Genomic DNA, 12,892 nt, shown 5'->3' on the forward strand with positions numbered 1-12,892 from the left:
CACACCCTCCTCCCCGTGGCCCGTGGGGCTGGGAGAGGCGAGGGTTGGCTGCTGCCAGCGTTCCTACCCCTTCTCCCTGGGGAGGCTGGGCAGGAAGAGCCGGGAGCTCTTTCCTCTCATTCCCTGCTGTGACTCATGACAGATTCTCCGAAACTACAAGGATCCATTGAACAAGCAGAATTGTTTTCGGAGAAGTTTGTGTGAAGCCCCCGCGCACAAGCCGGCTGCCTGATTGGCAGAATGAACACGTTTGGAAGCTGTCTTGTGAGCACACAGACCGAGGACCTCTGGGGTTCACATTAGCACAGCACTCGCTGCAGGTTTTATCATCCACAGAGGCCGTTTCTGGCGCCTGTGTCAGGCCGGCAGGCTGGGGGTGCAGCAGTAAGTGACTCCCAGCACTCGTGTGCTTGTGTGAGCATCTCTGCACTGTCAGTCCACAGGGGTGCCCCGCACAAGCAGGCTAAGCCATTGCGTGGGGCCCCGAGCCATTCAAGGGGGCCACAGTTTAGCATTACAACTCGAAATGCCGCGTGTGAACAGGCTGCGATTTGTCTTGTTGGGGAGCCCCACCTGTATTTCTTGGGGCCCTAGTGGGACACTGTCCAGGGTCAGCACATGGACCAGCTGCACTCCCCATGGCAGGAACTCTGCTCTGATCAGACGCAGTGGTGCTGCGGTTACAAACGTCTCTGTGGAAACGCGATGGCTCCTGAGCAAAATCGTCCCAGCCTCGGGGTTGCCTTTAAACACACGTAACCTCCTGTTCCTAGCCCATGGCCTCCCTCCCTTGTCTCGAGTGCCGGACTGTGCGATCATCTGAGTCTTCTCCGGCCAGCCCCCAAGAACTGCTGCCTCTCCCTGGGGCTACCTGCCAGGCTCCATCTGGAGCCGCTCTCGTCCCGCTGCGCAGTGTCACCGTGAGCGCCTTGCTAATTGCGGTGTGGAATGCCCTGCCCGGGAGGCCCAGCCTCTGGCCTTCCATGCCGCAGGGCGGGAGCGACCGGGTGACGCGTTCCCTTCTGCTCCTTTCCCGGCCCAGAGGCAGAGGGGACTTTCATGGGCCGTGATCCGAGCCTGCCTCAGCGGGAAGGAATCGAGCATGAACGTTCCGCCAAGGCAGACCTGCGGGGCCTCTGTGCCGGTGAGGGCCAGTCCGACCCCTTTCAGCAGGCAGAGCCCCCGTTCGGGTCCCACGCAGGCTCAGTCTGCAGGAGCCCAGGTGTCCTGCTCAGACTCGGAGGTTTTTCGCCTTCCTCTGTAGCATGGGGCACAGGTCACAGCTGGAGGATTCTCTGCATCTTGGGGTCCTTACACCACTTGAGGACTTCAATATCTGAGATCTAGGTGAGAGGATTATTCTAGGAGGGGTGGGTGAGATTCTGTGGCCTGCACTGTGCAGGGGTCAGACTAGATGATCAGAATGGTCCCTTCTGACCTTAAAGTCTATGAGTGTATGAGACTTAAACCGGACATTGCCGCCTGGGGAGACAGGCCGGAGACCCGCTGGCTGCCTGGGCCTGTGGGCTGCCTCCGTCACCAGCCTCGCCTCGCACCCAGGAACTCAGTCAAGGGCTGTCCCTGTTACCGACCCTAGACCCCAGTTAGCCAGTGGCCTTTCCAGTCAGTCATCTCCTTCCAGCCACTTCCGGCAACTGCAGAGACCATTTAACGCCAGGAAATGGCTGCCCACAGTGCGTGGCGGGGCAGGGTGTGGGAGCAGCCCCACATCGGAACTAGAGCCCAGAGCGTTGGCGCAGCTGGGGGAGGCTTTGGAATTTGCGGTGAGTTCGAATAGTCTCAGTGGCTGGAGACCACTCACGTGAAAAGGTCTCCGTTCTAAGCCAAGTGCCTTTGTTCTCCTTTATTCGAAACTGGCAGACCACGTGCATCGGGATTCAAACTGCCTGGGGAAAAGGAGAAAGGGAACCGCCAGTCAGCACAGAGAATCTGGGGTGTGCTCCAGGAGACGGGCTCTGGAGGATACAAGATGAAGACGAGGAGGAATCTTAGTATATCCAAGTGTTGTTACATCGGTCCATGGAGCACAGGAGACAAGCAACAAGAACATGAAGTGCTGGTTAATCACTGACATTCTGATCTAGTGAGCATGACTAAAACTTGGGGAGGATTCTCATAATGGGAACCTTCTTTTTTACTCTTGTAAGGTGTTCAGGTACCATGGTGATGAGCCAGGCATGAAAACTTAGACAGCTATTTAGCTAGAGAAGTATGAATGGATACAATCAATTCAGGGAGATGGAGAGGCAGGAAGATGGAGGGTTAGTGCTATATATAAAGCCATTTGCAAGGCCAGCGGTTCAGCAAAGAGTCTGGCAGTGAAAGAGTCTGGTTAAGCACGGGAAGGGGGGATAAGAGAGTGTGGTGGCCACATGTACTGTGGGGGGAGGAGAGCGAGAGCAGACAGAACCACAGCTGGAGTGCCCTGTCCAGGGGAGTCCTACCGCTGATGCTAGCGTTATGACCCAGCGTTGAGGCAGAGAAGACCCCGATTAACGGCTGGTGCCACACAGCAGACGTTCAGAGAATGACGTGCTCTGACAAACGGCACAAGGGGGTTGATTTTTCAATGGAATCCATTGACTCCACAACACGGCTTCTTCCTGTGGAGCCTCGCCTGGGAAACACCAGCGTGAACTTGGGGACACCCTAGAACATTTTGCATAATTTCAGGAGCCCTCCTCCCCCGGCCAGAGCTGAAACAGGACCCTCTTGGCCCCGCACTCCTGGCCGAGGTCGCTTGCAAGAGGTGACTTGCCCCTCGGGGCCGGGGCTACCAGCCCTGCCTGCGGAACGAGCCACACTGCCCTCGGAAGGGGGGTGGGGGCCCCCTCGAGCGAGCACTAACGTTGCTGCGCGGAGTAAAGGAACCGTATGGGACGCCAGGGCCGGAAAGGGCTGGGCATTGCTTTGTGGCTGTGGCCGCAGACCGTCCCGTGTCTGACACCGCTCCCCAAGAGCGCACACTGGACTCGGTGGCCTGCCAAGCACGGGTGCACCCATTCCAGCGAGCCTAGCGGAGGCCGCTTGCTACCTGGGTCTGTGCAGCCGGGACTAGGCCTGCACTGGGGCTGTAGCTCATCCGTCGATGCCCTGAGTGTATTCACACGGTGGGTCACGGCGGGCTTCAGGCCCACTGGAAGCAAATCACACTGCAGGCGGCCGATGGGCCCTGCTCTGCAAGAGGCCGAGTTCACCTGCCACGAGGCCCCGACCCGCCGGGCCCTGGCAGCGAGGCCGGAGATGTGCGTCTCGGGAGTGGAGCTCTGCGCGCCGCACCGGAGAGTTAATGAATGATGAATGAGGAGGCTGCAGCAATGGGGGGGGGCAGCTCAGGAAATGGCCGCAAAGCTGCTGGGAGGGTGAAGGTCTCCTGCAGGGAAAACCCTGCGAGCAGAGCAGCCGGAAGCTCCTGTGGGGAAACCCAGCCTGAGGGGCCGGCTTGGGAAGGCTGAGCTGACGGGCTGAGCACAGACTGGGACACATGAAGAGTTCAGGAGGGGAGGGAAGAACCAGAGTGAAACGTGGGCTTCTGAGTGGTGGGCCTGCCTGGGCTGCTAGGAAACTGGCCCCAGGCCGGGCTGCTAACCAGAGAGCAGCCTGCGGGCGGTTCTCAGGGGCCCCCAAGGGGGGCAGGAGCAGGGTGCCAGGGGTCCCTCGCCACAGGGAGTCAGGCGGCAGCCAGCCCTGGCACGGCCCAGAGGGAAACGTCCTCCTCCGTTTACTGCCAGCCCCTTCGTCTGCCGTCGTGGGCCGCACTGCCTGCCTGCTCACCAAGCGCTATTTGTCTTTCTGTTCTCCCGGCCCTGCGCCTCTTCCGTAGTCCCCTGTGTGGTGAAAGCCCCCGTGCGCGGCTCCACGGGTCTCGCCAGAAACCCAGGGTGCATTGGGGATGGACCGAGCCGGGAGCCCCTGCCCCGAGAGCGCCGGGGCAAGAGAGAGACTGGTCCCTGAAGAAACAAGGTGGGGATGGAAAACTCCAGGTGTGCATCATGCTGCAGCTGCAGCTGCCATTAACCTGTCTCTGAACTCGTGTGGCTGCCCCACACGTGCCTTGGCCCCGGCGCAAGGGGCTTTGTTTCTCTTTGCTGCAGTGACACCGTGGAGTGACTGGATTCTGCTGCAGGCATTTCTCTGAGACTTTGCCCGGGCTCCGAAATGGAGAGCGCGGTGAACACAGCATGGCTCGCCTTAGCAGGATAAACTGTCACTGCTGGAAACCAGCTAGAAGCCGCAGGCTGGAGGCTCCTTCAAGAGTGACTGTATTAGCAAACAAACACGCTGGAAGCCCCGTTCTGTTCCAGCTCCGAGCTCCAGCATAGTCCAGACGCGCTGCGGAGCCCTCGTCTGCCCGGCCAGAGGAGAGAGCCTTCCGAAGGAGGGGAGAGGACAACACGCTGAGGGACCTTTGGGAGGTGTCACCGCCCTCCGGGCGCCAACGCGGGGCCAGAGCGAGGGCCAGTGTAGAGGGAACTGAGGGAATCGCAGCGTTTCCAATGGAGAACTGGGCAGAGCCGCAGAGAAGTGGATTCTACGTGGTATGCTCCCATGCACCCTTCAACGCTCTTGGACAGGCTCTCCGCCACTCCAGGCACAGCCTTGCTCCCAGCGATCGCAGGGCCGGCGGCTCTGGCTGAAAACCACCGTGTGGACAGACGGTGCCAGGTGTGGCCCCCGCACTCTGGCCTGCCGCCGCGGGGGAGCGATGCTCCGGTGGAGCGACGTCATTGCTGCCACCGGTGCACGCTGAGCACCCGTTTCAGCAAGTTCAGGGGTCAAGTCCTGCTAGCCGCATCACACGGAGCCCGGGGTGCGACCTGGCGGCTCCGTGCGGGCACAGGGGGCTTCGTGGCTTGAAGTGGCACATGAGAGCAAACCCCGCTTGGCTCCAAGCGGGCCCACGCGTCACAGTAAGATCCGCCTCCGTCACTCGGGGCTGCACGAGGCTTTGACCCGGAGCCAGGTGCAGCTCCCACGCTGTAGACGCGGGAAGGTCGGCAGACAGATCCTGCCATCAGCCTAGCTACTGCCTCCCGGACAGGGACGGAGGCCGCTCGGAGACCCGCCCTTCTGTGGCGGCGTGTGGTGTCAGCACGCCGGGGCCAGCACAGCGCTCGCAGGCTGAACAGCCTGAGCCAGGGCCCTGGCTTAGCCCCCGTTTAGTTACGGGGGCGTCTTCCCACCCGGCAGGCCCTGGCAGCAGTGTGCTCTGGCTCCTGCTGTGCTCCGCGGGAGCTGACATCAAGCGAGGCTCCCCTGCGGTGGAGGCCCGGCTCTCCGCTGTCTGGCTCCCCTCTGCCCTTGTGCATTTCTGCAAAGTGGGAGTGAGTGTCGCCTGCCCGGAACGCTGCACAGGCGCACGCGGGCAGGCGGCAGGGCGACAGAGGCGCCCGAGGGGGCTTTGCACCACGTGGAGCAGGGAGGAGGGTTCCCCGGCTCCCAGTCAGTTTGGTGGGGCTGGCCACTCTGGGGGGGACTGGGATGGCTGGCAGCTCCTCGCACCCCAGGCTGGGCGTGCAGCGCGTGCGGCTTTTATTGGCGCCTGTTTGTGTAGCACAAAGGCTCTGCTGCTTCCTGACTCAGACACTCAGAAACCGGCAGCCCTGCCTCAGCAAAGGCCCCACCCAAATGCCACCGCCCCACGGTCCGCCAGCAGGGCCCTTGTCAGACACTTTGACTCTCCCACAGAGGGGCAGGCTCCTTGCAGAGACGGGCCAAACCCTTCTCTGGCCCTCGGCTGAACAGGGCGCAGAGCCATCTCCTTTGGAACACCGCTTCTCTCCTGTGAGGCTTTCCCCAGGGCGGGGGGGGGGGGAGGTGTCAGACAGGAGGGGCGTGCCGGCTGCCCGGGGAGGTCCGGAGGTTCTGGGTCAGCCCGAAGGGGCGTGCCGGCTGCCCGGGGAGGTCCGGAGGTTCTGGGTCAGCCCGAAGGGGCGTGCCGGCTGCCCGGGGAGGTCCGGAGGTTCTGGGTCAGCCCGAAGGGGCGTGCCGGCTGCCCGGGGAGGTCCGGAGGTTCTGGGTCAGCCCGAAGGGGCGTGCCGGCTGCCCGGGGAGGTCCGGAGGTTCTGGGTCAGCCCGAAGGGGCGTGCCGGCTGCCCGGGGAGGTCCGGAGGTTCTGGGTCAGCCCGAAGGGGCGTGCCGGCTGCCCGGGGAGATCCGGAGGTTCTGGGTCAGCCCGAAGGGGCGTGCCGGCTGCCCGGGGAGGTCCGGAGGTTCTGGGTCAGCCCGAAGGGGCGTGCCGGCTGCCCGGGGAGGTCCGGAGGTTCTGGGTCAGCCCGAAGGGGCGTGCCGGCTGCCCGGGGAGGTCCGGAGGTTCTGGGTCAGCCCGAAGGGGCGTGCCGGCTGCCCGGGGAGGTCCGGAGGTTCTGGGTCAGCCCGAAGGGGCGTGCCGGCTGCCCGGAGAGATCCGGAGGTTCTGGGTCAGCCCGAAGGGGCGTGCCGGCTGCCCGGGGAGGTCCGGAGGTTCTGGGTCAGCCCGAAGGGGCGTGCCGGCTGCCCGGGGAGATCCGGAGGTTCTGGGTCAGCCCGAAGGGGCGTGCCGGCTGCCCGGGGAGGTCCGGAGGTTCTGGGTCAGCCCGAAGGGGCGTGCCGGCTGCCCGGGGAGATCCGGAGGTTCTGGGTCAGCCCGAAAGGGCGTGCCGGCTGCCCGGGGAGGTCCGGAGGTTCTGGGTCAGCCCGAAGGGGCGTGCCGGCTGCCCGGGGAGGTCCGGAGGTTCTGGGTCAGCCCGAAGGGGCGTGCCGGCTGCCCGGGGAGGTCCGGAGGTTCTGGGTCAGCCCGAAGGGGCGTGCCGGCTGCCCGGAGAGATCCGGAGGTTCTGGGTCAGCCCGAAGGGGCGTGCCGGCTGCCCGGGGAGGTCCGGAGGTTCTGGGTCAGCCCGAAGGGGCGTGCCGGCTGCCCGGGGAGATCCGGAGGTTCTGGGTCAGCCCGAAGGGGCGTGCCGGCTGCCCGGGGAGGTCCGGAGGTTCTGGGTCAGCCCGAAGGGGCGTGCCGGCTGCCCGGGGAGATCCGGAGGTTCTGGGTCAGCCCGAAGGGGCGTGCCGGCTGCCCGGGGAGATCCGGAGGTTCTGGGTCAGCCCGAAGGGGCGTGCCGGCTGCCCGGGGAGATCCGGAGGTTCTGGGTCAGCCCGAAGGGGCGTGCCGGCTGCCCGGGGAGGTCCGGAGGTTCTGGGTCAGCCCGAAGGGGCGTGCCGGCTGCCCGGGGAGGTCCGGAGGTTCTGGGTCAGCCCGAAGGGGCGTGCCGGCTGCCCGGGGAGATCCGGAGGTTCTGGGTCAGCCCGAAGGGGCGTGCCGGCTGCCCGGGGAGATCCGGAGGTTCTGGGTCAGCCCGAAGGGGCGTGCCGGCTGCCCGGGGAGGTCCGGAGGTTCTGGGTCAGCCCGAAGGGGCGTGCCGGCTGCCCGGGGAGATCCGGAGGTTCTGGGTCAGCCCGAAGGGGCGTGCCGGCTGCCCGGGGAGGTCCGGAGGTTCTGGGTCAGCCCGAAGGGGCGTGCCGGCTGCCCGGGGAGGTCCGGAGGTTCTGGGTCAGCCCGAAGGGGCGTTCCGGCTGCCCGGGGAGATCCGGAGGTTCTGGGTCAGCCCGAAAGGGCGTGCCGGCTGCCCGGGGAGGTCCGGAGGTTCTGGGTCAGCCCGAAGGGGCGTGCCGGCTGCCCGGGGAGATCCGGAGGTTCTGGGTCAGCCCGAAGGGGCGTGCCGGCTGCCCGGGGAGATCCGGAGGTTCTGGGTCAGCCCGAAGGGGCGTGCCGGCTGCCCGGGGAGGTCCGGAGGTTCTGGGTCAGCCCGAAGGGGCGTGCCGGCTGCCCGGGGAGGTCCGGAGGTTCTGGGTCAGCCCGAAGGGGCGTGCCGGCTGCCCGGGGAGGTCCGGAGGTTCTGGGTCAGCCCGAAGGGGCGTGCCGGCTGCCCGGGGAGGTCCGGAGGTTCTGGGTCAGCCCGAAGGGGCGTGCCGGCTGCCCGGGGAGGTCCGGAGGTTCTGGGTCAGCCCGAAGGGGCGTGCCGGCTGCCCGGGGAGATCCGGAGGTTCTGGGTCAGCCCGAAGGGGCGTGCCGGCTGCCCGGGGAGATCCGGAGGTTCTGGGTCAGCCCGAAGGGGCGTGCCGGCTGCCCGGGGAGATCCGGAGGTTCTGGGTCAGCCCGAAGGGGCGTGCCGGCTGCCCGGGGAGGTCCGGAGGTTCTGGGTCAGCCCGAAGGGGCGTGCCGGCTGCCCGGGGAGGTCCGGAGGTTCTGGGTCAGCCCGAAGGGGCGTGCCGGCTGCCCGGGGAGATCCGGAGGTTCTGGGTCAGCCCGAAGGGGCGTGCCGGCTGCCCGGGGAGATCCGGAGGTTCTGGGTCAGCCCGAAGGGGCGTGCCGGCTGCCCGGGGAGATCCGGAGGTTCTGGGTCAGCCCGAAGGGGCGTGCCGGCTGCCCGGGGAGATCCGGAGGTTCTGGGTCAGCCCGAAGGGGCGTGCCGGCTGCCCGGGGAGGTCCGGAGGTTCTGGGTCAGCCCGAAGGGGCGTGCCGGCTGCCCGGGGAGGTCCGGAGGTTCTGGGTCAGCCCGAAGGGGCGTGCCGGCTGCCCGGGGAGATCCGGAGGTTCTGGGTCAGCCCGAAGGGGCGTGCCGGCTGCCCGGGGAGGTCCGGAGGTTCTGGGTCAGCCCGAAGGGGCGTGCCGGCTGCCCGGGGAGATCCGGAGGTTCTGGGTCAGCCCGAAGGGGCGTGCCGGCTGCCCGGGGAGGTCCGGAGGTTCTGGGTCAGCCCGAAGGGGCGTGCCGGCTGCCCGGGGAGGTCCGGAGGTTCTGGGTCAGCCCGAAGGGGCGTGCCGGCTGCCCGGGGAGGTCCGGAGGTTCTGGGTCAGCCCGAAGGGGCGTGCCGGCTGCCCGGGGAGATCCGGAGGTTCTGGGTCAGCCCGAAGGGGCGTGCCGGCTGCCCGGGGAGGTCCGGAGGTTCTGGGTCAGCCCGAAGGGGCGTGCCGGCTGCCCGGGGAGATCCGGAGGTTCTGGGTCAGCCCGAAGGGGCGTGCCGGCTGCCCGGGGAGATCCGGAGGTTCTGGGTCAGCCCGAAGGGGCGTGCCGGCTGCCCGGGGAGGTCCGGAGGTTCTGGGTCAGCCCGAAGGGGCGTGCCGGCTGCCCGGGGAGGTCCGGAGGTTCTGGGTCAGCCCGAAGGGGCGTGCCGGCTGCCCGGGGAGATCCGGAGGTTCTGGGTCAGCCCGAAGGGGCGTGCCGGCTGCCCGGGGAGATCCGGAGGTTCTGGGTCAGCCCGAAGGGGCGTGCCGGCTGCCCGGGGAGATCCGGAGGTTCTGGGTCAGCCCGAAGGGGCGTGCCGGCTGCCCGGGGAGGTCCGGAGGTTCTGGGTCAGCCCGAAGGGGCGTGCCGGCTGCCCGGGGAGGTCCGGAGGTTCTGGGTCAGCCCGAAGGGGCGTGCCGGCTGCCCGGGGAGGTCCGGAGGTTCTGGGTCAGCCCGAAGGGGCGTGCCGGCTGCCCGGGGAGATCCGGAGGTTCTGGGTCAGCCCGAAGGGGCGTGCCGGCTGCCCGGGGAGATCCGGAGGTTCTGGGTCAGCCCGAAGGGGCGTGCCGGCTGCCCGGGGAGATCCGGAGGTTCTGGGTCAGCCCGAAGGGGCGTGCCGGCTGCCCGGGGAGGTCCGGAGGTTCTGGGTCAGCCCGAAGGGGCGTGCCGGCTGCCCGGGGAGGTCCGGAGGTTCTGGGTCAGCCCGAAGGGGCGTGCCGGCTGCCCGGGGAGGTCCGGAGGTTCTGGGTCAGCCCGAAGGGGCGTGCCGGCTGCCCGGGGAGGTCCGGAGGTTCTGGGTCAGCCCGAAGGGGCGTGCCGGCTGCCCGGGGAGGTCCGGAGGTTCTGGGTCAGCCCGAAGGGGCGTGCCGGCTGCCCGGGGAGGTCCGGAGGTTCTGGGTCAGCCCGAAGGGGCGTGCCGGCTGCCCGGGGAGATCCGGAGGTTCTGGGTCAGCCCGAAGGGGCGTGCCGGCTGCCCGGGGAGGTCCGGAGGTTCTGGGTCAGCCCGAAGGGGCGTGCCGGCTGCCCGGGGAGATCCGGAGGTTCTGGGTCAGCCCGAAGGGGCGTGCCGGCTGCCCGGGGAGGTCCGGAGGTTCTGGGTCAGCCCGAAGGGGCGTGCCGGCTGCCCGGGGAGATCCGGAGGTTCTGGGTCAGCCCGAAGGGGCGTGCCGGCTGCCCGGGGAGGTCCGGAGGTTCTGGGTCAGCCCGAAGGGGCGTGCCGGCTGCCCGGGGAGATCCGGAGGTTCTGGGTCAGCCCGAAGGGGCGTGCCGGCTGCCCGGGGAGGTCCGGAGGTTCTGGGTCAGCCCGAAGGGGCGTGCCGGCTGCCCGGGGAGATCCGGAGGTTCTGGGTCAGCCCGAAGGGGCGTGCCGGCTGCCCGGGGAGGTCCGGAGGTTCTGGGTCAGCCCGAAGGGGCGTGCCGGCTGCCCGGGGAGATCCGGAGGTTCTGGGTCAGCCCGAAGGGGCGTGCCGGCTGCCCGGGGAGGTCCGGAGGTTCTGGGTCAGCCCGAAGGGGCATGCCAGCAGAGAGAGCCTATTCCACTCTGGAAATGCTCCTCAGCTGGCATGGCTGTCACCCAACAGGTGACATCATCAGAGCCTCAAACGACCCGCTTCTTGGGACAGGACGTGGCGGGGCCCTGGCAGAGGTGGCTGACGGCCGCCTGTTGCTGCTTGTGGCCTGCACGAGGGGAGAGGCTCAAACCGAACTAATCGGACAGGGAAAGGCCCGGAAGGGGAGTGGGAGGCAGATTCAGTGTGCTCTGCATTCCAGCTCCGCGGGCAGATTTATTCAATCGAGAGCCAATTTCAGCATCGTTTCTTTCACGCCGCTCCACCTCACAGGTGTGTGGAATTTATGTGGAGATAGCGAGAACCATTACAGACGGACAGCAATCTTCAAAGCCACCTCAGAGACCCGAGAGAAATCAACACACTGGCCCATGCAAATGTGCAATTAAGTTTCAAAATACTCGTGTGCCACGAAAAATGCTTTCCCCACCGAGAACCGGCCTTTGAGGCGATTTCCCCAAGCCCATTCAGCAGTCACTCAAAACGACTTTTAAAAGCAGCCTCTGATTTCCCTCCCTCTCCACCCAGGTCTGCTCGCTATCTTCCTTGGAGGAGCTGGCTCCAGCGCACGAGATGGGTTCTCGTTTTGGTAGGAGACAGACTGCACTTCCAGCAGGAGAAACAGGCCGGTTAAAGGAGCTGATGTGAATTGGACTGAATTCAAATTGGCTTTGGCTTTCCAATGCCAGCCCCAGAGACTGGGCACAACAGCCTCAGACTGAGTCTTGAGGAAGAGCTTGGGGGCACAATTCACAGCTAATGGTTTATTCATCTAATGTAGCCCTTTGGTCTGTTCATGAATTATCTACGGACCAGCATTTCTGCAAGAGTGTGTGTTACTCAGTGACTGACTTGTGCCCGTTTAGGTCTGCCCACCCACTCGTCACAGCAATTGTCACTTTGGAAGTGTTCCTCATGAATCTCTACTTGGGCCATGCGATTAACCACACTGCATAATTCACCTGTGGAACTCACTGCCACAGGACATCATGGAGGCCAGAAGTTTAGCCAGAATCAAGAGTTTGTGACAATGCGTTGGGGTTCCCCCGTCTCCTGTACCCCTGAAGTGGCACGAACAGACTCCCCCAGCCAGTAGAACAGAGGGAGTTTATTGCTTCTCTAGGATACAGCACAGATGTAATCTGGTTCCAGGGCAGGCCTAGGATGCCTCAGCCCCCCTTGATATGAGGGAGGGTCTGGGCTTCTAAACCCCGAGCCTGTTGCTTAGGCTGCTTCCTCCATGATCCCAGACAGACTAACTCACTCTCTTCCAGCCCTGCCACCCAGCCAGGGCAGCATCCACCTTCCTTTGTTTCTCTCCCTGGGGGTAGCTGGTCGGACCGGTTGAGACCCTCTTTGCATAATGACTCTTCCCCTGTCGTGCTGGGCCTTGGTACCGACAGCAGCCAGTGGGGGTTACCACAGAGCCAGCCAGATACCCCCACTACGGCACAGAGTTCTACACTGGTATGGATCTTGAGAGCATCTCCAGTTACTTTAGCCCAGATAAAATTACAGATAAGAATCCTCAGGCCCTGAGACAGCTTCTGACTGCCCAAAGCAAGGAAAATATCTCCCTTATCAGCCCCTTATTCTGTAATTATCCATTGGAGGGTTCCTGTCTCTGAAGCTTTACGACTCTCTCCTCTCAGGGACAGACTCTGGACCACACGAGCCCCGGCAGATCCATTTCAGTGAGTCCTGTGGGCATCTCGAAACCATTTCTGCTCCCAGCGGGACGGTTCCCAATGTGACAGGACTTGAGGACAAGGCAGGCACTGCTGTGGCCCCCCGTTCCAGCGGGTGTCTGACTCCTGGCCTGCAGCCCTTTGGCCCGTATAGTGCCCCCCACTCAGCTTTCCACTGGAGGAGAAACCAGGGGTGCAGTCTAGCTGTGCCTGGCGCTGCATGCCCCTCTGCACTGCTGCTTGGACAGCGGCGGCCAAACGCAGCAGGCGAACGGCCCTCAGGAGTCTGGGGCCTTCGCATCCGCGCCTCACCACTTGGCTCCAGTTTGAGAGATCCAGGCAGAGAGCAAAATGCCTCTGCCCGCCAACCAGGGCAGCAGCTCTTCGGAGGTGACCCGGGCTGATGTGCCACGGCTGCCTTTGGGATGCCTGGGGGTGCCCACCAGTGCCATGCACCCAGCGCGTGCCACAAAGGGCCTGGGGGCTGCGTTAGCCCGATGTTTACTGCGTTAGCGTGTAGTCAACCTGTGGAACTCCTCGCCAGAGGAAGCTGTGAAGGCTAGGACTAGAACAGAGTTTAAAGAGAAGCTAGATAATTTCATGGAGGTTAGGTCCATAAAAGGCTATTAGCCAGGGGATAAAA

At 65.1% G+C, this 12,892-nt stretch overlaps 1 protein-coding gene across 1 annotated transcript in view; it reads right to left on the bottom strand.

Annotated features, from left to right (window-relative positions):
• RTN4RL1 (reticulon 4 receptor like 1) overlaps positions 1 to 12,892 on the bottom strand; it is a 61,364-nt gene that overhangs the window by 19,716 nt on the left and 28,756 nt on the right. The gene's annotated exons all lie outside the window — the stretch shown is intronic.

The sequence above is a fragment of the Pelodiscus sinensis genome, chromosome 21 (genome assembly GCF_052426305.1).
Source record: "Pelodiscus sinensis isolate ZL-2025 chromosome 21, ASM5242630v1, whole genome shotgun sequence".
Lineage (NCBI taxonomy): Eukaryota > Metazoa > Chordata > Testudines > Trionychidae > Pelodiscus > Pelodiscus sinensis.